Here is a 25,886-nt window from a genome sequence, read left to right as displayed (position 1 = left end):
CTAAGGCCAAAAAGCCCTAGTTACTAGATGAGGTTCCATCACCGGATTCAGGTTTGGAGCCATTCTGCACATTGGAATCTCTTTTCTTGACCCACATTTTCTTATGCTGATCTTTGATTTCATCTACTTTTTCTATTCCTTTCTCATCTGATTTGTCTTTGTTTACCTGACCATTATTCTTGCTTTTGTAGTATTTTATAATGTGACGAAGCTTGTTGCATGCATGTCAAACAACATTTTTCTGCATAGTTTTGAAATTTATTTGATTTGCTTTCATCTTGCATTGGTCAGGGATACGTCCAAACATCCCACAAGCATAAAATCTCATTTTGTAAAAATTATTCATTACTGCTCTGCACATGTTTGACTTGTGACCATAATTGTTGCATATGAAACATTGACAGGTAAAGGTAGGACCACTATCTAGATCATTTATCATTCTATCATTCATCTTACTTTTGCATTGATTTTCCATATGACCAAATTTATTGTAAGTAAAATAGATACCATTGAATTTATAAGCATTAGATTGTCTTACCAGAGGATTCTTGTCCTTAGGCTTTGCATTGTTCTGTCTAGAACCGAAGGATTATCCTTTTTCATATCCAAGTCCTCTCATGTCTTTTCATGTCGTTTCCATGTCTTTGTCTTTCCAACATTTCATCAAGCCTTGTTGAACTGGCATTAAATTTTTCTTTGTATTCATCTGTAGTAGCAATCTCATCTCTTAAGGAAACAATCTATCTTTCAAGTTCTCGACCATCATTCCTTAATCGTGTCAACTCCAGCTTCAACTGATCATTCTCATAGGTAAGACTGAAACATTCATCCGATCTATCTTTTAATGATTGAGTCAGACTTTCTTCACTCTTCTTTCAGTCTTCGATCTCCTTAGTTAACTTCATCACTATGGATTGCGTCTCATTCTTCAATATAACATTCTCTCTAGTAAGCTTTTCACATTCCTCAGATTTGTCTTGATTTTCAATACTTTTCTCTTCTTTCTCTTTCCTCTTGTCTCTTGAAGTGTTCACTTGAACTTTCAAATCATTAATGAAGTCCTCAATTGCATTCAATTTTCTCTTCAAAGAAATTATTTCATTTCTTGTTGTATCAAGATCTTAAAGAGCCACACAAAGCTATATCTACAAACAAGAATCCATTGATTCAATCTCCTAGATCTTCCTCAAGTGGCTAGGCTTCGTTGAAGGAACTAAGATCTGATACCAATTTTTGGAATCAATGAACACTGGGGGGGTGAATTAGTGTTCTACAAATTTTGAATTTGTTAATTTGATTCTTTAACCACTAGATGAACAACAAAGAAAGCAAAGTGCATAAGCATAAAAAAAATAACCATGTGACCATAACACCAAGATTTTTTATGTGGAAACCCAAATGGGAAAGACCACGGTGGGATTTGAACCCATAATATTATTCCACAATGGCCAGTATCAAAATAATATTACATAAGGAGAATGCACTTGCATTCAGGCACACTGCCTAGAGCTCACTGCTCAAGTTACAAAAATAGTGCTACAACCCTGGAGGAAGGCTCACTGCCTTACAAGAGATTAAAAAATGATTACAATAAGTAGTGAACTAGAAGATAGCATCTGACTATGACAAATATCAATTCCAGTTAGGCACAAAATGATATATTGCACTGTTCTAATAAACCACTCTATTCTTTTTTGTTATGCTCTACCAAATCAACACAATTTAGAGTGTGTACATGAAACTATGCTCAATCGCACCAAAAACACCACACATATTATATTTAACACCCAATCCATTAACCCAAATGGTCTTATATATCCAGACACTCAAAATTAATCTGTCACAAGTCAACTTCACCAAATGTAAAAAAATGAAACGTGTAGCTACAAGTCGGCTTAGATATATTGCCAAACCATATACCAGACCCAAAATACATGATCACATGCTTCCTATAGGTCTCACATATCACTCCAAAAACATTTCCAATCACCATAATTAACATAAAGAATCCAGTCACACGTTACACCATCAAAAATAAAACGTACTTTGTTTTACTGTTCTACCAGATACTGAACTTTCAAATAGGTGAATGAATCAATACTAGAGGGTGGATTGATGTGATAATCTACTTCATATACCTAACTAATTAATCATAGATCACCAAAATCAAGACTGCTTCACTGGAAATCATACAACTGTATATTGAGCTGCGCTAGTAGTCTTAATCCATAAATATTATATTCAAGACATTTGGTTAACTAAAACTTCACACCAGATCAGATCAATAGATTGAGTTGCCATCAATGACAACTCCTAAGAGCCTACATGCATCAGTGTAAGACCCCACCTCATTAAATATTAATTTAACCTTAACTTCAAATACATCTAAACTATTTAGTTTTAAAATATGTGGTTATGTGATTATTTCATTGTTTAAATTCTTAAGTGCATTCTTTATCATAAGAGGATTGATAGCTCTTGCATTAATTTATTTAAAATATTATTAGATTATTATAAGATGTATGTGCATTATAATTGTTGATATGATCGGGATTATAAGATTGAATTGAGGTATCACTAATGGTTCACAAGATTGTAAGAATTCAGATAAGAATTAAAATATATTATTATATTGGCCTAATTATGTCAATGGTTGTATTGTGTAGGAAAAAAAGGAAGAATTGAGAGACATCAAGACCAAACTAAATACCTCTTGGGAAGTCCCAAGTGTAGCTCTAATAAGGAAATGAGAGTATACTTGTTAGGGGGTTGTGTTTTGGCCTTAATAATGTGGGTCTACTTTAAATATGTTTTGGAGATAGTTGTTTGGTGGGGCTTAAGTTAGGATAGGGTATGGATAACCCTAGTTGATTTGAAACCTGTAAGGATCTTTGTTTGGGTTTCAAAAAGGTGTCGTTTGGTCAATTTTATGGTTTCTTGTGTAAAAATAGGTCCCTAGGGTTTCTTGTTTCTTTCTGCTATACCATTTTGTTGTGGTGTCCTTGGTGCAGAAAGCTATCACATGATACCATTATCATCACAATATTTAGTGAACTCTGCATAAGTGAATTCCCCACCTTGATCTATTCTTAGACATTTTATCTTTTTGCCAGTCTCTTTCTTAGCTAAGGCTCTGAATGCCTTGAATTTACCAAATGCTTCCTTTTTATCCTTCAAGAATGTGACCCACATCATCATTGAACAATCATAAGTGAAGATCATGAAGTATATGTCACCTTGAATGCTTCTTGTTCTTATTGGTCCACATAGATCTATATGAACCAAATCTAACAATTTCTCTGCTGAGAAGGACTTGCTCTTAAAAGTTGAAGAAGTCATCTTTCCTAGTTGACATTCTTTACAAAGAGCATTAACCAGTTTGTCTAGTTGAGGTAGACCTCTTACTATCTTAGACTTGCTTACTTTAATAATATTGTCAAAACTAATATGAAAAAATCTCCTATGCCAAAGCCAGCTATCATCTATTTTTTCAATCAGACAGTTGCTAACTTTAGGATTGAGATGAAATTTACCGATTGCAATCAATTCTCCTTTGTTGTCAAAGATTTTGCATATACCATTTCTGAATTCCAGTGGGTATCCTTTGTCATTATGTTGTGCCACACTAAGAATATTGTGCTTTAGGCCTTCAACCCAATAGACATCATCAGCACTGCTTTTCCCATTAAGAGAAATAACTCCCTTACCTTTAACCATACGGGGTGAGTCATTGCCAAATCTAACAACACTGCCATCAAATTCCTTCAGGGAAAGAAATTTGCTCCGATCACTGGTCATGTGAAGTGAACAACCACTATCAATGATCCAATCATCAAAGTTATCCATTCTCGATACTAGTGCCTTCTGATCTGATATTTCTTCCTTAATTGCTACAAACACAATACCTTCACTAGCATCATCATCTGATTCTTCATCAGTAACACCACTGTCAATAGCTCCAAGACAATCTCTCTTGTCTTTACCCTTGTATTTCTTAAATTTGTCTCTCTTGTATTCATTTTCACCATTAGGGAAATTTGCTGCTATATGAGCAATCTTGTTGCATGCAAAACATTTTAAAGGTAGCTTACCTCTATATTTACCAGTGCCTCTAGGCAGTCATTTTGCCAACAATGCTTCAAGTTCTACTAAGATGTCTTCATCTTAGGTCTAGATTCCTAGTTATGGTCGGTATCTCTACTTCTTCTCACATATGGGTTAGAGACAGAATCACTAAATATATATTCTGATTTATGTACACTACCATCATAGCCATTTAGTTCAAAAGTAGTCTGTTTGCCAATAATAGAGTCAAGAGTTACCTTTGTCTTATCAATAGATTTCAGCTCCTGAATAGCTGCAACTTAGATAGCATAGATCAGTAGCAGAGTTCTCAGTACCTTACTGATTATTGTGGCATCTTCCACTTTCCCTCATGCACTCTTTATCTCACCAACTATCTCTTTAATCCTTTGACCATACTACTGGATATTCTCACCTTCAGACATTCTCATGTCATCAAACTTACCTCTTAGACTCTCCTCTTTGGCAATCTTAACATGTTCATCATAGCTATAAATCCATTCTAGTTTCTTCCATACTTCATATGTAGTTTCAAGACCATGAACATCTACATATTCAACATCAGACAGGGAATTGATAATAGCTTCTAATGCCTGGTAATTTTCTTGTTGTTCTTTCTTCCGATCATCAGTCAGAGGTCCATTAGGTGTAGTATACTTATTTTCTATATGCTCCCAATACTGACTACCAAGACTCTTAATGTAAATCTTCATTTTGTCACTCCATATTCTATAGTTATCTTTGTTGAACTTCAGAGCTTCTTTCTTCATCATGATCTACAAGATATTTTCCTCAAGCTGTTAGGCTTTTAGATTAAGAGGACCTGAGATGCTCTGATACCAATTGATGGTATGATGAAAGAATAAGTATCTGGTAGAATACTAAGAGGGGGGGGGGTGTGAATCAGTATACTGGAAAACTGATACAAAGTTCCCAAACTCAAACTCAGTCAAACAAAGTAATCATATCTTAGTCAAGATCAATAATCATAAGAATACTTGACATCAACCGATTTAACTGTTATGACAAATTTAACTATAAACAACTTCAATCTTGTGAAGATCAACAATGCTTAATCATAACTCAACATATTCATCTCCTAATGCTTCTACTTAACATGCCTTATCAGAGATTAACCAAATCAACAAATAAGATCACAACCACAAAAGCATTCACCACTTGACACAAATGTTTATACGTGGAAAACCCAAATAGGTAAAAACCATGGTGAGATGAGACTCACAAGGATAGCTATATGAACTCTTTTGAATTTTGCCCTATTAGGAGCCAAAGGTTGTTAGAGCTTTACAATAAGTCATGTTAAGAACTAATTCTAGTTAGGAATCACCTGGTTAAGGGATTTACAAATATGCCTTGTCAGAAGCACAATACCTTGTTAGGAGTAACCTCACTGGAGGATTTAAGAATCCAGACTAATGGACCACCTTGTTAGAGGATTTAATGAGTAACCAAGCTTGTTAGAGCTTACCTAGTTAAGGGATTTAACTTCTACTGTAATTGTTAGAAAATAACAGTTTAGTTGATCTATCTGAATAACACTACTCTTGCTTGATCAGATCCTTCTATAACCTTCAGTCTGCCTTCACTCAAAGTGCAGATCCATTAACCAGTTTGGCAACTATACACTTAACAATTTTTCTACCAACCTTTCCAACAACCTTAACAAACAACTTCATTGACCTTAAATAGAAATCAATTAGGTCGGTAACACAGCAAAAACCTAATTCTCATCATCGAGATTACAAACAAGTTGGTACAATCTTGACTATTAGAAATTATGACAATCTCTTCAAATTCTTCAAGATAATTTTAACCTCTCCATGATCACCACTCTATTGGACTTTGTAACTCATCACGCATTGTGCATTAGATGCAATCCACTTTTCTCCTTCCCTAGACAAGAACAAACGTGCCAAAACAATTTGAATATCTCCTTAATCAAATGATCACACGTGTCTCCATGATTACTGCTTATCAGATAACAAACCATCAAACTTGGTCGATTAGTTTTAGCAACTGATAGGGTTTATCGGTTACATTACATAGAAAGGTTTAACCCTTTACACCGGTTCAACTCATAAAACTTACCATACAGGTTTACAACATCTTCCACAAATCTCTTCTTACTGGTTACTAGCCAATATCAAAAATAACAATATCAGCAATAACATGAATACTATTTACCTGTTCAATTGACATCAATGACAACATATCATTAATGCAATCTTGATGCAAAATACCAACAAACTCAAAATGCCAACACTGGCTAGGCACAAAATTATCTGTTGCATTGTTATGATAAATTGCGATGTTCTATTTTGTTCTGCTCTTGCGAATCAACACAATTAAAAGTGTGCACATGAAATTATGCTCAATCACTCCAAAACCACCACATAGATTATATTCAACACCTAATCCATTAACCCAAATAGTCTTATATATCCGAACACTCAAACTTAATCTCTCACAAGTCGGCTTCACCAAATATAAAAAAATGAAACACATAGTTGCAAGTCGGCTCAGATCTATTGCCAAACCATATACCAGACCCAAAATACATGATCACATTCTTCCTATAGGTCTCACATATCACTCCAAACACATTTCCAATCACCGGAATTAACATAAAGAATCCGGTCACACGGTACACCATAAAAAATGAAAAGTACTCTTTTTTATTGTTCTACCGGATATTGGACTTTCAAACAGGCAAAGGAATCAATACTGGAGGGTGGATTGACATGATAATGTACTTCATATACCTAACCAATTAATCATCAATCACTGAAATCAAGACTGCTTCACCGGAAATCATAAAACTGTATACTGAGCTGTGCTGATAGTCTTAGTGCATAGATACGATATTCAAGATATCCAGTTAACAAAAAATTCATACTGGATTAGATCAGTAGACTAAGTTGCCATAAATGACAACTCCTAAGAATCTACAAGCATCAAGAACCATCAATATTTACTAGGGCATCACCGGAATACCAAATGCCAACAATATCCCCCTTTGGCATTGATGGCAAACATAAGTGAAAAATGATAAGTATCCAAAATCTGCAAAACACCAAAAGTCTGAATTTTGTACACTCAATTTTATTGACTCCCCTTGAACTACTTTCTCCATTTTTCACAGCTTTCTCTCTCTCCCTTTGACATCAATAGAAATAGGTGGTAATCCACCAAGTCTTATATACAAAATAATGAATGAATGAATGCACTTGATTACATGAACTTAAAGATGTCAAAGTAAGTCACCTTTAAGGATTTTAGACTCTTTCCATTCTCTCAAGAAACAATCAAAGACACATAAATGCATGAATCTCAACACTCTAGAGTTCGGATGGCACCAGTTTACCTAAGGCACTTATTGCATCCTGCTGTGCTCCAAGAAAGGTACCCATCTGAGGAATTATCAAACTCCTCAGTTCCCCTACCCTACTCAACATTCTCTCCTTGTCATGATTTAAGCCTTTTATTTTATCAAAATAATCCAAAAATTTTGCTTCAAGGGAACTCAGGAGGACGGATTGGGATGCAAAATAATGACTGATACCGGCTAACTTACCCTCGAGATCTCTTATTTGTCAATCAATGTCTACAGTAAACTCGAGCAAAAATAGACCTAATTTGAAAATTTTTCCTGCCTTCATATAATGCCTCTTCTACACTTCATTGTAGACTTTAGGCTCACTTTATCTCTCTCTACTTCTTTCAACTTTTCCTACAATCTCATCTCATTAAACCATTTTTGTACAGATTGATCTGCAGCCTTTTCTAATAATACAAAATTGGAGTTAACATTATTTAATAGGTTCTTAAGATTTCTAGAGGGAGATGCACCAGAATCCTGACAGAAACTAGGTAAAAGCTTTTCCAAAACCTCAGTTGCAAGGGAGATGACCTCTTTATCTTTAGACTGATATTTCAACATATCTTCACTTGCCTTAATTTGAGATTGGGTGGCAAGTTTCAAAGCTTGAAGAGGGGAAAGAGTTCTTAAATCAACCAAACCATGAGAAATGTCATCCTTTACATCAATCTCCTTACCTTTTTCGGTGACAATTGCCATAGTCATGGTTACCGAAGGTTTCTCTATTAGCTTATCACTCTTCTCTTTCTCAACCTATGCATTCACACTCTTCTCTTTCTCAACCTATGCATTCACACTCTTCTCAACTCTCGCTATCTCCTCTGCTATCATTTTTGCAATCACTTCTATCTCAGGAGGGTCCTGAGTAGCTTCATTGGAGACATCTGCAACTGGATTCTCAAAGGGTGCATCTTGTGTTGCTTCAATAGATTGCTGATCCTCCTGGCCACCAGATACTTTTACATGTACTTCCAAAATGGAAGTGTCTTCAATATTTCGTCCTTTCGAGTGGGAGGCATCCTAAGGTTGATTTACCTCATATCTCAGTTCTAGAAAGAAGTCTTTCATTATTTTCTTTTTCTTTTACAACTTCATCGATTTCTCCAAACATAGTTTTGTTAACTCTTCTCTTGCTTCTGAATTTCTCTTTTGCCAATTTCAATAATCTCTCAATTTCATCCCTAGAGATGGCTCAATAAGTATTCACCAAAACATACACCTACATTTCTTCATCTTTCCGATAGGTAGTATTTCTCTAGATATCTAGAATATCATACAGTTCCTTGGGTAATTCAGATGATAACTCAATTAGAGCTCTACTAAAGTTATTCATATATAGTACAATTGTTTCCTCAATTTCTCCCCTCTCCTTACCATCTGCATTCTCATAATATACACCAAGATTTTTCAAATTTACATCCTTGATTTTTTCATTCTTTATGTCTTCTAAGGACTTAGGAGGAATAATCTCAATCTTACTAGACTCCAAGGATTCAAATTTCTACTTCCTCATCCCTTTATATTTTCTGGATGGCTCACCTTGAATCTTTGTCTTCTTAGATGGTGGAGCATCACTGGATGGCTTTTTGACTACTCAAACATAAGTAGTAGTCTTCTTAAATTTTTGGGCTTTTTCATCCAACTCTATCTCCTCCTCTACTCCAACATAATGCTTTGAAGGCTTCTCCTTTTTCCATTTCTCAACTCCACTGGTTGATACTGTAGGCTTGGGCTTGGGTGGAGGTACCGGTTTCTTCACTCCAGAGATAGGTGTAGACTTACTAGGATTTGCCTTAGGTTGCTTAGAAGGGTTTGTCGATTTGGGATTGTGTTTTATTACATCCTCCTCCAAAATATTTTGCACTCTTTCCCTCTATACAACTTCCTTTATCAATCCCATCTTCTCTACAACAACCTCTACTTCCTTTCCAATCTTTCTCTTTCTTCTAGCATCAGTGAACTATTTATGCAAACTTAAAGTCTTTTTCCTTGAAAGTACCAAATCTTTCTTCTTTTGGATTTATCAATTAGCTCAATAGGTTTTGATAATGCACTTCATACCCCATGGGCATGATCCAAACTATCCTAGGCTCAACTCATTCCATCTCAAATCAATCTTTATCAACCATGAAACAAATAGTTTTCTCATACTTTTCTACAATATCCTTAGGGGTTCTTTCTCTGCTCTTCATGGAGGTTTGAAAGGTTTTGAAATATCCCCACAATGAGGGTATACTCATGGTAGCATCTCCTATGCCCCATAATCCCTCCTTGATTTGTATTGCCACTAGTCTATCATAGGCCCATTGGACAATCCCTTTTATATTGGGTATCTCATTCAAGAAATATAAGGCCAAACAAATAAGAAGATACCCATACTTAAAAGTGTGCTTCTTGTCTTGCTTAATTTTCTTCAAATTACTCAACAATTCATTCAGAAGGGCTGTGCAAAGATCATACCTCTTGTCATCCTTGAGCATTTGATATGCTGAATAAATTATAGTTCTGGAGATGGAGTTTTGTTTGCTTGATTGATAGACTTTGTAACCAACCACCATTGATGCAAACCTCACATCACACTCCAAGATGTCGCTGATAGTCATTGCTCTATTATCAAACTTAGAATTAGTAGTGGCTATCAAAGAGTTATTTGATACCTATCTTAGGTTAGGTACTTCACTAATTTCACTTAGGCATGCCACAACTTGAATTGTCTGCTTAGTGATCTTATGAGGCCTATCAAGCCATATGAACTCATCATGGACTCGACTGAGGATATACCGGATCCATTCTGCTTCATCAAACAATGGGAAATGGATGAAATGCAAAAAACCCTTGTCTTGAAGAATCTTATATTCAGGTTTGAGGTTACCCAAGTTGTCTACTAGATGTTTGTTGTATAAGGACACCATATCAGCACTACCAAGCTCCTCAAGATCACAATGGATGTATGCCCTAATATCCTCATTGTGATTAACATCATAGGGTACCGAAGAAAATGCTCCTTCTAGATCGTCTTAAACAGATTTGAAGGGGTGTTTGTTAAAAATAGGTCTAACTATATCCTTAATCTCAACAACCAACAGGGTAGAAATTCTAGATGTCGATGCCATTTTAAATCTAGGGTTTGAAAAACAAATAGCTTCATAAAATAGATAAATACCTTTTGATTCAACTGGGTGCTAGAAATCACTGCAAACTCGATTTAGATCACCAAATCTCTTCTCTTCACTGCACTACTCTTTTCTCTTGATCACATTGTGAAGAATAAACCTTTGAAATTCCCTTTTTAACCTCTTAAAACCTAACTTTGCGTTGTAATAAATGCTTCAACTGGTTATGTTAATTTTCATGAAATTGCTTATCGGAGCCTCACATCTCCATCTGATCTTCCTGATAACATTTGTACACATGATTTAAGCCTTTAGCAACCTATCAGAATTGGTTACAGATGATCATCAAAGAGGGGTTTCTATGAATCTGCATGTGAAGTTCCTCCTAAGGCCAAAAAGCCCTAGTTACCGGATGAGGTTCCGTCACTGGATTCAGGTGTGGAGCCATTCTGCACATTGGAATCTTCTTTCTTGACCCACATTTTCTTATGTTGATCTTTGATTTCATCTACTTTTACTTTTCCTTTCTCATCTGATTTGCCTTTGTTTACTGAACAATTATTCTTGCTTCTATTGTAATTTGCAATGTGACCGAGCTTGTTGCATGCATGGTAAACAACATTTTTCTGCATACGTCTGAAATTAATCTAATTTTCTCCCATCCTTCTCAAGCTTAGTCTAGTGCAAATTTATTGTTTATGTATGGTTACTCAAAGAAGTTTGTTGGAGAAGTTGCTAGAAAGGATTTTTGTAACAAGAATGGATTTATTTTAGAAAGATAGTTTCAGCATAGATCAAAATGGTGGACAATGGCTTTACTTGCTCAGGGGTATGGCTAGGATCCATGAGGTCTCATGATGCCATTATGGATGGGAGGAGAGCAAGACCTCATTTGATTTTTTTGGTTACTTATATAATAATGGAAAATAGTATATTTGTCTCGAAAATGGTAGTAAATGGGTGTTGGTGATGCTATGCATAATGTAAGGGAAGAGTAAGTCTTCATTTGTTATGTTTCATTGTTCCATCTTGGAAAAAGGATGTGTGTGTGTGTGTGATGTTTTAAGGAAAAATAATAGTCTAATATAAAGTTACAAAGAATCTATACACCTGAATAAAATCAAGATGAAATTGCATGTATTCATATTAGTTGTTTCATTACATTAAGAAGGTTTAAGAGCAAGCTTGCATTTGTTGTTTCTCCATTGTTTTACCTTGAAACATGAATTACTTAGGGTTTCTATACTTGTGTGTAATGAAAGGGAAGATCGTGTAGGAATTATAAATTGTTCGTAATTTTATTCATGATCTCTTTTGTGAAAACTGAATAAAAAGTGTGTATATTTCTTTAAGATCTATGTTTTGTTTAAGAGCAAGCTTTATCTTGTGGTTTTCCCCATCCTCTTGAAATGATAATTTGAGTTATAATCTACTTTGATGTTTGAAATTTTTGTTGTGTATTTGAAGAGCAAGCTGTGTAAAATCATATATTTTTTATTAAAAGAAATCTGTAGAAATTTTACATGTTCTGATATGAGGAACCTATAGGGAAAGCTACACACTAAGTACACCATTTTGTGTTCAAGAAAAGCTTAATTAGCTCCACATCGCCAACACACCTTGACCCTATGAGTTCCTTATCTCTCAAGCAACAGGTAGATGGTAGATGATCAACAAATTGTTAACAAAGAATAATAGTGCAATCACAATACTTCAAATCTCTTCAAATCTCTTTCGTATACCAATTCAAAACTGATGCAGATAAGAAAAGAAATAAACTTTTATGCTCAAGTCAAGGAAAAGGAAATCAAATAAATTAAGGGTAGCAATGTTAGAGTTGCAGTGAAAGTAAAGATAAACATACTTTAATTGATTTCATTATAGTTGATTGAGATCTGTATGAATGAAATCTTATGTATTAAAAAGAGTTCAATTTCATTAATAACAAAATAATAATATGATTTAAAAAAAAATTATAATAGAATTATTTTTATTTTAAAATATGATTTTTATCTAATAAAAATAGAGTAAATATTTCTAAGGAAATTATAATACAATTATTTCTATATTAAAATGTGATAGATGTCTCAAATAAGTAAGATGAAGATTGATTGATTGAAATCTTGCTTTATAGAATATAAAGTGAAAGTTTCCATAACTAATTGTATGAAAGAATTAAGAAATATAATAAAATGAGTCTATATTAGAATGTAACATAAATATCACATTTCATTTTATAAAATAGTAGTAAGTGATAATAAAGCCAATTCAATAATGGAATATAATCTTATTTATTATAAAAATAAAATTAGGGGATCTTTTATTTTATCCTATAAAATAGTGATGAGATGGGATAATAGATATTAAGCCACATATAAAGTTACCAATTCTATAATATTAGTATTGGATCAGTTAATTATAAATTGAATGAGATTAAGTGACCATCTTCATCTAGTTAAAGGCCAAAATTGTCAAGTGTTACTCCCATAGTTAGAAAAATAAAAACAATTATTATTTCAATTTCTACAGTAAAAAGTTTCAAGATCACCATGTAAAATTATTTTATACTTGATAAGGATAATAGTAAAAAATATGGAACTATTAGATCACCAAGTTGGATGTTTTAGGAATATGGTTTAATTAAAATCTATGTCAAGTCTTGAATTGTTTCATAGCAATATAACTAATAAAATGGTTCTATATATTGAATTAGTTATGAATGGTCTTGTATGAATCATAGGTTCAAGGGAATGTATACCCTTACAACAATTAAGCATGTTAGACATTTATTTTATATTAAAAAATAAAATACAAAAATACAAAAATAAATAAATAATTGGTTGTTTCTTTTGCCTAAGAAAATTTTGGGCATTACAGTCAAGAACCATCAATATTCATTGGACCATCATCAGAATACCAAATGCCAACACGTACCTTATTCCATGCTAGTAAATGGATTTTGTTCTGATGATTTTTGTTTCCTTTGCAAAGAAAATTCTTTAGAATGGATTCCAATTTTGATTTCACTTGTTTTGGCATTGGAAGCATATACATGATGCAATTGGGGATTGTTGATGGAATTCATTTAATCACAGGAATTTTGCTTGCTAATGAGAGTCATGATGAATACTAAGAGGGAGGGGGGTGAATTAGTATTCCAAATAATATTGTACATAAACACTTTAACAATCTAGCAGTAAACCCATATAACAGTTTAACAAATAAACCGGTTAACACACATGTAAACCAAATAACAAATAAGGCATTCACCCACAAGAACAATAACACCATAACACAAGATATTTGACATGGAAACCCAAATGGGAAAAACCATGGTGAGATGAAACTTAAAAGTAACTATCTGTAGAATAGGAACCAAACCGGTTAAGGTCGTACAATGTTCTTTACAAGAACAGATCCTGTTAGGAATCTCAATCTTTGTTAGGAGATAAGTTCGATTAAAGACGACCTTGCTAGAGGATTTTAGATCCATAGATGTGAACCACCTTGTTAGAGGATTTACAAAAGGCTTTTTGGGCCTACCCGATTAAGGGCTTCAGACTTGTCGATGATGTGAGTAATCAACAAGTGAGTGATCTAGCAAATAGCACAGATTGCTTGGTTAGATCCTTGATAGCTCGTTCTTAATGCATTCCAACATTATTTCAATCTTCAACACATTCACACTCTGCCTCCTCTCATAGACCTCAACTTCACTTCTATAATTGCACTTACAAAAACTCATCAACCACCTTAAACCCTAGCCTCTTTAAAACCCTAGACATGATGTCTTTATAAAGGAATCCAATTTCATGTCGGTCCAATAGGATTACAATACAATTTCCTAGGTTCAATGCATCTAGACATATTTGGTAACATGACACAAATGCACCACCAAAGTGTTAGCACCACCAAACAATCGGTGGATGGTAACTCATCACACAGTATTACCAGTTCAAACCCAAATATCGGTTGCTGGTTTGACAAAAATGAAGACTGGGAATTATGTGTTGTGCTGCTTCATTCCTTCATACCGCTTGAGATCCTCGAACTGCTTGGGTCTTCATGCCGGTTTGGGTCTCCATACCACTTGAGACTATAGTACATGATACCGGTTGGAGCAAATACCGGTTGAACTTTAACTCATACATACAAAAAGTGATCTCAAAGCAAGTGTGTGTCCATTAATGACAATCACAACATCAATCATCAAAATTGCCAACAATCTCCCCCTTTGGCATTGATGGCAACACTTAGGAAAATTTTGACATCGAAGTGTTTTACAACAAAAATATGCCATAATCAAAATTACTCCCCCTAAGCATATATACTATCCCTTTTACAGAAAATACAATGTATACAACTCTTTAACAGAAATAACATGAAAGTATACATAGCATGCATCAAAATTTTAAATACCAAATACTTCTCCCCCTTTGCCAACAATGACAAAATACAGCTGAATAACCCCTGTTCCATTAGCATTAAAAACTGACTTAAAGAGTTTATGACAATAAAGAGTGAAACTTGTGAAAAACTGATTTAAAGTCCTGCATAAATGTCTTCATGGATAAAGACCATGATTCAAGTAATGAGGTAGAAACCTCATGCTCCGTTTGCATCTAATAAACCTGCTCCTCCATGGTATCCATGGTACTCATTTCTTGAGTAACCATTAGGGCATCTATATTGAGGTAGCATTTCTGGAGAATTTGTAGTTTTGGCAGTAGGACCAGTTGAAGTTCCTGCAAATTACGTGTCCAGTTGCTTATTACTGCCTCTATTATTGTAGACTGAAGTTGAAACCGGTGAGTAGTTTGTCCATATGTGGAGGAGTCATATGGCATCTTGAAGGTGCTAATAAATGACTGCATATTAGTTTGCAGTTTGTCCTTCTGAGTGAGCACATCATCACAGAATAAATGAGGTTGACAAATCTTGCTGAGTAGTAGATTTCCCTCATCCATTGCATCTCTAATGTCCTTCTGTGCCTTCTGAAGATCAGATTAGAGCTTTGTTAGCTTTTCACCAAGGTAGTGTCCAAAGCCTTTTGATGTGCCTTCTTGGCATTTGCTTCTGCAACCTCTTCCAGGCTTTGCACCTAGTCTTCTACAACTGTGCATAGGAGCTTCAATTGTGCAAGTGAGGAATTGGTACTGGGAAGGTTCGTACCAGGTATCAAATCGATAAGAGTGTCCACCGCAGCTTGGATCACATCTTGCTCCTTTTTGCTTTTGATCACTTCCAGGCGATCTTTAGCAACCTTAATGCTTTGGAGAAACTCCATTTCATTTGCAGATTGGAGGTCAATGGGACTAGCAATGTCAGTTGGTTTAGCCTGACTACAGGTTGCCATTGGGATCTCTACCTGTGTGCTCTTTGCCACTGCTTCCTTGTCCTTGGCTTGTTGCTTATCTTCTTGAGCCTTCCTCTGCTCCTCTTCTTCTTTCTTTCTTTCTTTTTGTGTAGGGGAAAAAGCGAGACTAGGCTAACATGTCCTAATCCTACCTTTTGACACACATTGTGGAATACGAAAGAGCCTAGAGGTATCACACAATTGGCTACTTCTTTTTGTGGAAGAGAGAGCCATGGGCTACCTATTAGGATTTCTATTCCTTTGTTGTAATTGAAAGATAAAATGATACAAGTTCAATTCCTGATCCCAAAGTGCAAGTATGAACTAATAACAAGATTGCAGAATTAAGGTTAAACAATGGAAAGCTGTAAACACAAGGACAAGACAAGAATGCAAATGCATACCTGGAGTTAAAATCTGAGTGAAAATGTTTGGGACGGGGGCACAAGCACCACTGCCCAGATACTGCCCCTGAAACTGCTCCTGAAACTACTGTTCTGCAACCTGAAAAAGCTGTCTGAAACTTGCTATCTGACAGAAGGACTAGGGCGCCCAGTGCCCCTGTCCTGGCAGGACCAGGGCGCCCCATGCCCCTGTCCTGGTCTTTTGCTCTGCAATTTGGTGTGAAGTTCAGTCTTCGTCTGCTTCCGTCAGATCTGCAACTTGCGGCATCGTCCGAATCCCGAAACCTGCACTTATATCTGAAAAGGTATGGTGGGCGGCTATATAGGGTTTTGCCTTAGTCAAACCCCTACTTTGGTGATTTCCACCTCCATGAATAGCCAAGTTGTATAGTAAAAGTTGTGTGTGTAGACCTTGTGTGTGTGCAAGATCTAAAATGCAAGTAAGCAAACTAGAGCAACCTAGAAAGTAAACCCTAATTGCTTGTGAATGATAATGTAAATGCTCTAAATCAAGATGCAAAGTGATCTAAAGCATGAATAAATGAGATATTGAAGCTTATGCAAAGACATGAAAACAACATGAAATCATACCCAACCCCCAAGGGAGGGGTACAAGCCAATCTTCAGTCAGTAATCTCCTATTGTTCTTCAATGTCTTCCAAGCCCTAAGTGGATGAATGGAATTGATAAATGCTTGATAGAGGGATGTTGAATGTTGTTGAAGTCTTCCAAGATCTGCTCTTTCGTTGCATATGAGGTTCCTGAAAACCAAATTCGGATCCCTTCAAATGAAGAAAGAGAGCTCTTATGTATGAAACCCTAGGTCTTAATTCCAACTTTTGGCCGACCTAGAGATTGAATATCCCGCCAATTTCTTGGGGTTAAGCTTTATTTTATGATTGGATCGTGCTCCTAAAATTTCGAGAAAAATGTCCGGGACCGTGTGCACTCCGAGCGCCATGGTCCCAGCAACTTTTCACCAAATTTTGAGGGCCGTCAGATATGATGATTTTAGAGAGAATCCCAAAGTTACAGGTGATTTTGAGATGTTTTGACCCCCGAAATCAAGCCCCCAAGCTCAGAATAGGGCCTAATTAGGGTTTTTGATTAAATGATGTATTGGAAGAATAAAATGAAAGGGGCATACTTTAATGAAAGGGCCCAACTTTATGATGTGGAAGATGATGAAATAAGACCTTAGACATAATTAATTTGATTAATTAAGTGCTAAAGGGGAAATGCAATGCAAAATGCAAAATGCACCAAGGCGGGTGCTAAGCTAGGTGTGAAATTGTACCACCCTAGCAAGTGCGTACAATTTACGACACTACATTTAGCCCCCACTTTAGCGGTCATATGAACACTACGTGCATATGCAAGCTAAAGTACATAAAAGTAAACATTATTTGAAAAAGGATATATCCATAAGTTGTTGGATGAAGCCCCCAGCGGTATCTGCAGTACTCAGTTAAGAACCACAACCTACAAAACCACATGTTAGATCACAAAATCATCTAATACTTACTAAGGAAGGTGATGAAAATTCGAGGGTAGCTATATGCCCCCCTTGTTTTGGCTTGCTAATTTTAGTGAGTTGAAACAGGGTATCATGTTTACCACTTTGAATTGTTAAAGAATATTGATGACAAATGCTCACAAGAAGATTTGATATAAGATCAAAAATTAATGGAGAATCATTTGGTAAGAAAGAGGACTAAATCTCAATTCCAAAGCAACAAAGAGTGTGAGGATTTGAGAGTTCTCTAACACAAGATGAAGGATGTAAATAGAAACAAAATGCAAAGAGAAGAAAAGAAAGGAAAAAAGCATGAATACACACATTGGTGATCCATGAGAAGAATAGTGAGAGAGAAAACATGGACTTCTTGCCCCTAGATCTTGTTTAGGTGATCCATGTAAGGGAGGAGAGTGAGAAAGTCTAGCCTTATGCTGCTAGTTCCACTCAACCTCGTGCATGTGTGTGTAAGGGAGGTTAGAAGCACCTCATAGGAGTCTATGCCCGAGTATGCTACAACCTGTATATGTATAGTACAAAAGCGTGACATCTCGCTCTAAGAGTCTGTGCTCTGGTTCCGAGAATAATCACCTTGCATAAAAGAAAAAATGGAGACATCTCGCTCTAAGAGTCTATGCTCTAGTTCCGAGAATGACCCATTGCTCAAAAAGTGTAATGTTTATGTCATAAGTAAAGTAGAACAAGGATACCTACCTTCATCACAAAAGAAGATACCCCAAAAATGCAACAATGTCATAGATCCAAGCAAGAGAGTTTTGCATTCTTTAAGCAAGGATAAGATAGTTGAAAAGGGATATCTTGTAGTATGCGTAAAGGAGATCCTTAGAGGAGAAGAGATCTTTGTACAAAAGACACCTATCCCCGAGAGGAATTGTCTTAGACAAATATAACATCTTCTAGAATAAGACAAAGAAGAGAATAAGAATGCAATACTTCCTTCTTTTGCGAGGTGAAAGTGACTCTTAATGAAGGATGACGCTCTTTTTAACCCAATTGGGAGAGTGAATTCATTATGGATGTATTTTACCAAGTGCAAAAGAGGTTGTAGTCAAGGACTTACACCTCTTGTAAGAGAGAATCCTTGAACAAACAACAACAAATGCATACAAGGAATAACATCAAGTAATAAAGTCCACACCATCCACGAAATAGGAAAAAGTGGATCCTTAGATAAAAATAAGGAAAGATCATTGCCTCCCAAGGATAAGGACAATGAGAAGGACTTACACAATCTTCTAGGGAGAGATTTAGACATAAGCAAAATGTACTACATACTCACATGAGTTCATGCAAGCAAGACATTAGTGTATGTAAAATTCTCCTCACAAGAAGTGGGTAGGATAAGAAAGAGAATACACATCTTCTCCCATATCTAGGAAAAGAGGATTCTAAAGAAAAGATAATCAATATTTCCACACTATTACCCCATAGGAACAAGAGATAACATAGAAAAATTAGGCTATTATGTTGCTTCAAAAATATGATTGCACTTGAAATTGTACCATCATGAATGACAATGAGCCCCCAGTAAATGAGCTACCAATGTCACATAATGATGAGCAACATAATAGCCATTAATGTTATTTAAAGACATGATAGATTGAATGAGGTATTTGAATATGACATGCTAAATGCTCAACTATAAGTGAGATCAAAAAAATGATAAAAATTGAAGAAGAAAAATCACAAGAAATCTTAGAAGAGGGATGAGTGTAATTTATTAGAGCCTTATCCTTGGAGGAAAGGACTTTATGATGAATAGGAGATAAAGATTCATAAGTGGATTTAGAAATTTGAGGGGATTCATAAAGAGATTTGTTCATCACCAAGATTTCCTTATGAGGGGAATGAGAGTTGATAGAAGTAGAAGATGATTTAGTTGAAGTGAGATCATCATCACTATTAAATATAGCATTCACATTGAGAGATGGTCTTTTAGATGTTTTGGTGGGCTTAGAAAGATTATATCCAAGTCCAAATGAATATTCATGCATGTTATGTCCTAAAGGAACTTTAATTCCTTGTTCATTTGCGCCACAACCATTTCCACTATAGCCACTCTTAGCCAAACTATGAAAACCACGACCATAACGATTAGCCATTTCAGAAAGAAAAGGTGGTTTTTCATAAGACAAAGAATCAAATTCTTCAGAATTAGAGGTGTGAGGAGAAGAAGTTTGAGAAGCAGCCACAAAATTATTGCTCACAGGTTCAGGTAAGACTGATTGATCTCTAGTTTCTTCCTTGTTTTTAACTTTAAGCTCTCTAGGAGGAACCCTATACTCACCTACAAAGGTGGGATTGAAATCAAGAGATCCCCAATCATCTTCTGCGAGAACCTTCTCAGGATCAAAAGCCTTTTCATGTGTAGATTCAAGTTGAGAAGAATCTTCTTCAGGAACTTCAGACTCATCCAAAGAATTTTGATTATCAGAGGGTGATGATTCATCCATAGGTATCTTGTTTAATGAGTCATCACTAGAAGAGGAAGGCTTAGAAGAACTCCCTTCGGAAGTAGATGTTTGCAAACAAGTTTGAAAATTAGTATCACCTATCAAGGTATATGTCTTATTGTTATAAATAAATTTAACTTGTCTATACAATGTAGAGGGGACAACTTGCATACTGTGAATCCAAGGTCTCCCTAATAACAAGTTGTATGTTAGATTTCCCGACATAACATGGATAGGAGTAGGCAAAGTAACAGGTCCCACTGTGATGGGTAAGGTGATAATACCTAATGAAGACTTAGCCACATTATCAAAGCCTCGAATGGGACGAGAGTCAGGCTCAATAAGGGATGTATCCACATTCATCTTATGCAATAGATTAATGCTACACACATTAAGGCCAGAACCATTATCTACCAGTGTTCGTCTTATAGCAGTGTCATTTATGATAACCACAATCATCAAGGGATCATATTGATGTTGAATTTCACTAGTAGGCAACTCATCTTGAGTAAACACAATTTGAGTTTTAGGATTCATCACAGAGTTAACCAAAGGCACTATATTACTAGATGTATTAGGTGGAGGAACATTCAAATATTTCAAGGCATCTTGTAACATTCCATGATGAGCGGAAGAAGTTTGGATCAAATCCCAAAGGGATATCTTAGCAGGGGTAGCTTTAAGTTGTTCTATGAGATCATATTCCTTACCAAGAACTTGTGAAATATGAGGAGCTTGAGGAAGAATAGGTTGGGAAGGAGGAAGTGAAGTTGGGATAACTGGAGGAGGATTAGGTTGCCTATTGTTTCTTGTGTTATAGGTATGAGCAACTACATTATAACTCTCTCTAGTCAGTTGCTTAGCATAATCATAAGGGCTCTTAGTAGAATAACCTCCTTGCACAGTAATAATAGGTTTCTTAGGAGTGCAAAAAGAATCATTAGCATAACCACCTTGGACCACTAAGATAGGCTTATTTAAAGGTTGGGAATTTTGAGAAGGACAAGCACCTTGGACAGTGAAGAGAGGTTTGTTAGGTGTTTCACTCACATGTATCAAATTGATTAAGGATGGTTTAGAGGAATGAACAAAAGTGTTGGAAAAATTATTGATAGTCTTCTCTTGCACTAAAATCTTATCATGGATTAAATCAATTTTAGGAGAGAGACAAGGGGTAGGCATTGATGTTCCAGTAGGAAGAGTAATACTAGGAAAGGTCATATCATCCTCTATCATCAAAGGATCTACATGGGGAATAAACTCTCTAGGAGAAGAATCAACATTACTCCCTAAAGTCTCACTTTTGAGAGGGAGATCTTTGAAAGAGATGTTAACCATCTTGCTTTGAGCTAGGGTTTCCTTATGAGTAGAACCAAGTTGAGGAGAGGGAGATGCTTTATTTTTAGAGGGAGAATAATTGAGATTCAAGGAAGGTGAGAAACTATCAAGGGAGTTTTTAATCTTGATTTCATCCCCTTTGGCTAGGGTTCTCTCACAGGGTAGAGAATAATTTACACCTTCTTCTAATGGTTCATCCCAAATAGTGAAGTTGTTGAAAGGAATGTTTGAAGCATTGTCAATTTCGGGAGAGGAGATAACATTGTTTATTAATTCCTCAAAATATGTTCAATATGATCTTTAGGGGAGAGAGAATTAAAGAAACTACTTTTTATTTCATCTTCTTTCTCTAAGGGATGCTTATGGGTAAGACAAACTTTAGGAGAAGGGTAAGCATTTATCATTAATTCATCATCTCTAGTGGGAATTTTGCTGGAAAAGGAAATGCCATCACTAGGAAATGTAGGGATAATGTCATCTTCTTGCACAAAAGGATCCTCATGAAGGGAGCGTTTTTTAGGAGCCACAAAGTCATCAAGGGCATCATCCAACAAAGCATGATCATATCTATTAAAAGGTTTATCTTTTGATTCAAAAGGAGATATCTCTTCATAGAGGGGATCATTGAAAACAACCATGTTACTAGATTTAGTGGAAGAGTTGATAGGAATGTACCCTTGAGAGGAATCATTCGACTTATCTTTCTCATCACAACGAAATAGCATAGTAACAATGTTTATGAGTTTTTGGTAAAATGAAGGTTTGGTATCTTTAGGTTTCAAAAACTCATCTAAAGCTTCATATAACTCATAATCATCACAAATATGAACATCTTGCAAATAGAAATCTGACATTTTGAAATAAAAATTGCATAAAACTTAAACACACAATGCAAAGAAACAAAGAAACACACTCTTTTCTTTTCCTCTCTTCGTTTTTTTTTTTTTTTTTTTTTTAAAATGAAAATGAAACTTAAATAAAACACACTAAATCTAGATCTAGATCTAACAAATGCAATGCAAGAGGAAGCAATAATAAGATTTCACATCGGGTTCACCAAAATGTGTAGGGGAAAAAGCGAGACTAGGCTAACATGTCCTAATCCTACCTTTTGACACACATTGTGGAATACGAAAGAGCCTAGAGGTATCACACAATTGGCTACTTCTTTTTGTGGAAGAGAGAGCCATGAGCTACCTATTAGGATTTCTATTCCTTTGTTGTAATTGAAAGATAAAATGATACAATTTCAATTCCTGATCCCAAAGTGCAAGTATGAACTAATAACAAGATTGCAGAATTAAGGTTAAACAATGGAAAGCTGTAAACACAAGGACAAGACAAGAATGCAAATGCGTACCCAGAGTTAAAATCTGAGTGAAAATGTTCAGGACGGGGGCGCAAGCGCCACTGCCCAGATACTGCCCCTGAAACTGCTCCTGAAACTACTATTCTGCAACCTGAAAAAGCTGTCTGAAACTTGCTGTCTGACAGAAGGACTAGGGCGCCCAGCGCCCCTGTCCCAGGGACCAGGGCGCCCAGTGCCCCTGTCCTGGTAGGACCAGGGTGCCCCACGCCCTTGTCCTAGTCTTTTGCTCTACAATTTGGTGTGAAGTTCAGTCTCCGTCTGCTTCCATCGGATCTGCAACTTGCGACGTCGTCCGAATCTCGAAACCTGCACTTATATCTGAAAAGGTATGGTGGGCGGCTATATAGGATTTTGCCTTAGTCAAACCCCCGCTTTGGTGATTTCCACCTCCATGAATAGCCAAGTTGTATAGTAAAAGTTGTGTGTGTAGACCTTGTGTGTGTGCAAGATCTAAAATGCAAGTAAGCAAACTAGAGCAACCTAGAAAGTAAACCCTAATTGCTTGTGAATGATAATGTAAATTCTCTAAATCAAGATGCAAAGTGATCTAAAGCATGAATAAATGAGATATTGAAGCTTATGCAAAGACATGAAAACAACATGAAATCATACCCAACCCCCAAGGGAGGGGTACAAGCCAATCTTCAGTCGGTAATCTCCTATTGTTCTTCAATGTCTTCCAAGCCCTAAGTGGATGAATGGAATTGATAAATGCTTGATAGAGGGATGTTGAATGTTGTTGAAGTCTTCCAAGATCTGCTCTTTCGCTGCATATGAGGTTCCTGAAAACCAAATTCGGATCCCTTCAAATGAAGAAAGAGAGCTCTTATGTATGAAACCCTAGGTCTTAATTCCAACTTTTGGCCAACCTAGAGATTGAATATCCCGCCAATTTCTTGGGGTTAAGCTTTATTTTATGATTGGATCGTGCTCCTAAAATTTTGGGAAAAATGTCCGGGACCGTGTGCACTCCGGGCGCCATGGTCCCGACAACTTTTCACCAAATTTTGAGGGCTGTCAGATATGATGATTTTAGAGAGAATCTCGAAGTTACAGTTGATTTCGAGATGTTTTGACCCCCGAAATCAAGCCCCCAAGCTTAGAATAGGGCCTAATTAGGGTTTTTGATTAAATGATGTATTGGAAGAATAAAATGAAAGGGGCACACTTTAATGAAAGGGCCCAACTTTATGATGTGGAAGATGATGAAATAAGACCTTAGACCTAATTAATTTGATTAATTAAGTGCTAAAGGGGAAATGCAATGCAAAATGCAAAATGCCCCAAGGCGGGTGCTAAACTAGGTGTGAAATTGTACCACCCTATCAAGTGCGTACAATTTACGACGCTACACTTTTCTCTTCTTCTTGTCTCTTCTCTTCATCTTTTCGCTTCCTCTCTTCTTCATTCTTCTTCTTCTCCTCTTACTTCTTCCTCTTCTCCTCTTCCTATTTCTTCTCTTCCTCTTTCCGCTTCTCCTCTTCTTTCTTTTCCTCTTCCTTCTTCTTCTTCTCTTCCTCTTGTTTCTTATTTTACTCTTCTCTTCTCTTCTTCTCCTCTTCTTTTCTCTTATCCTCATCCTCTTTTCTCTTTTCCTCCTCTTTTCTCTTATCCTCTTCATCTGCATGTTTCTTCTCTTTTGCTTCTTGTTGCTTCTTTTCTTCTTCTGCCTGCTTTTCCTGTCCTATTCCTTCTGATGGTGTACCCTAAGTAACTTTTTCACCATCTAAGGCGTCAACGTCAATGGGTTCCAATTGAGTGGTGACCGGTTCCCCTTCACTATCATATACTTCATTCGGTTTTGTTATTTCCGGTTCTTGCTCAGCCTTCTTGTTGGCTTGAAGACAACAATCATCATATGAAGATGAGTGTCTTTTTCAACATCATCAATTCTCCCTTCTAATAACCAAAGTCTTCTCCTTGTAGTGAAGAAGAGTCCTTTGTTTTGGTTAATGACTTCAAATAGCTCAGAATTGGGCAGGTCAGGAAATTATTGGGCAAATACTTTCTCCCTTATTTCCTGTTCCTTCTCTATGGAAATGTGCCATTTGTTGTCTAAATAATTATACAAAGAATCCGGTGTCTTAGATCTAATTTCTGAAGGCAACCAATCATTAACACATAAATACTTAATGATTTCTTGTTCAACTTCTTCCTTTTCATCATCATTAAAGTCATCAAAACAATCAATTAAATCATTCAGCAATTTTCTCCTAATATTCTTTATAGTTCTTTGACAATGTGTCAAAGGTTTGTAAGAAGAAATATCAATATTTACCAGTGCAGATGTTGTCAATTCATTCTTTGTCTTTTTCCTTGTTTGCCTTGTCTTCTTAGGCGGTTCTTCAGACACAGTTTCTTCTGAGTCCAGTGTATTACTTTTTGTATTCCACTTCCTCTCAAAGACTTTGGCAAGTGCCGCTTTCGGTTTCTTCTTTACTGGTGACCGCTTGGTCACTTTGGGATTTGCAAGAGTAACCAGTGCCGATGCTGAAGGCATTGCCTTTCCTTTCTTTACTGAGGGTTCAACAACTGGTGTAACCCTTTCCAAATAGGTGTTGGTTCTCTTTGTCTTTGGATCAAGAGGTGAGGCAATTAGGGTAGAAGCATACCCATCCAACATATCATACATTACCCCATAGCCCATAGGCTCCACTTCTTCCTGTTTGGGGTCAACGACCTCCATTATGCATTCATCCACTTTGATGGTGAAGCAGATGTCTTCCTCATAATTTTTGACTATATCACCAGATATTCTTGTCCTTAGGCTCATCTTACTTCTGAACTCATAAAATTATTTGTTTAGTACTTCCGGATAGCCGGTTCCAACCGC

This window comes from Cryptomeria japonica, chromosome 2, assembly GCF_030272615.1.
Source record: "Cryptomeria japonica chromosome 2, Sugi_1.0, whole genome shotgun sequence".
Lineage (NCBI taxonomy): Eukaryota > Viridiplantae > Streptophyta > Pinopsida > Cupressales > Cupressaceae > Cryptomeria > Cryptomeria japonica.
Note: the sequence above shows the minus strand (reverse complement) of the source record.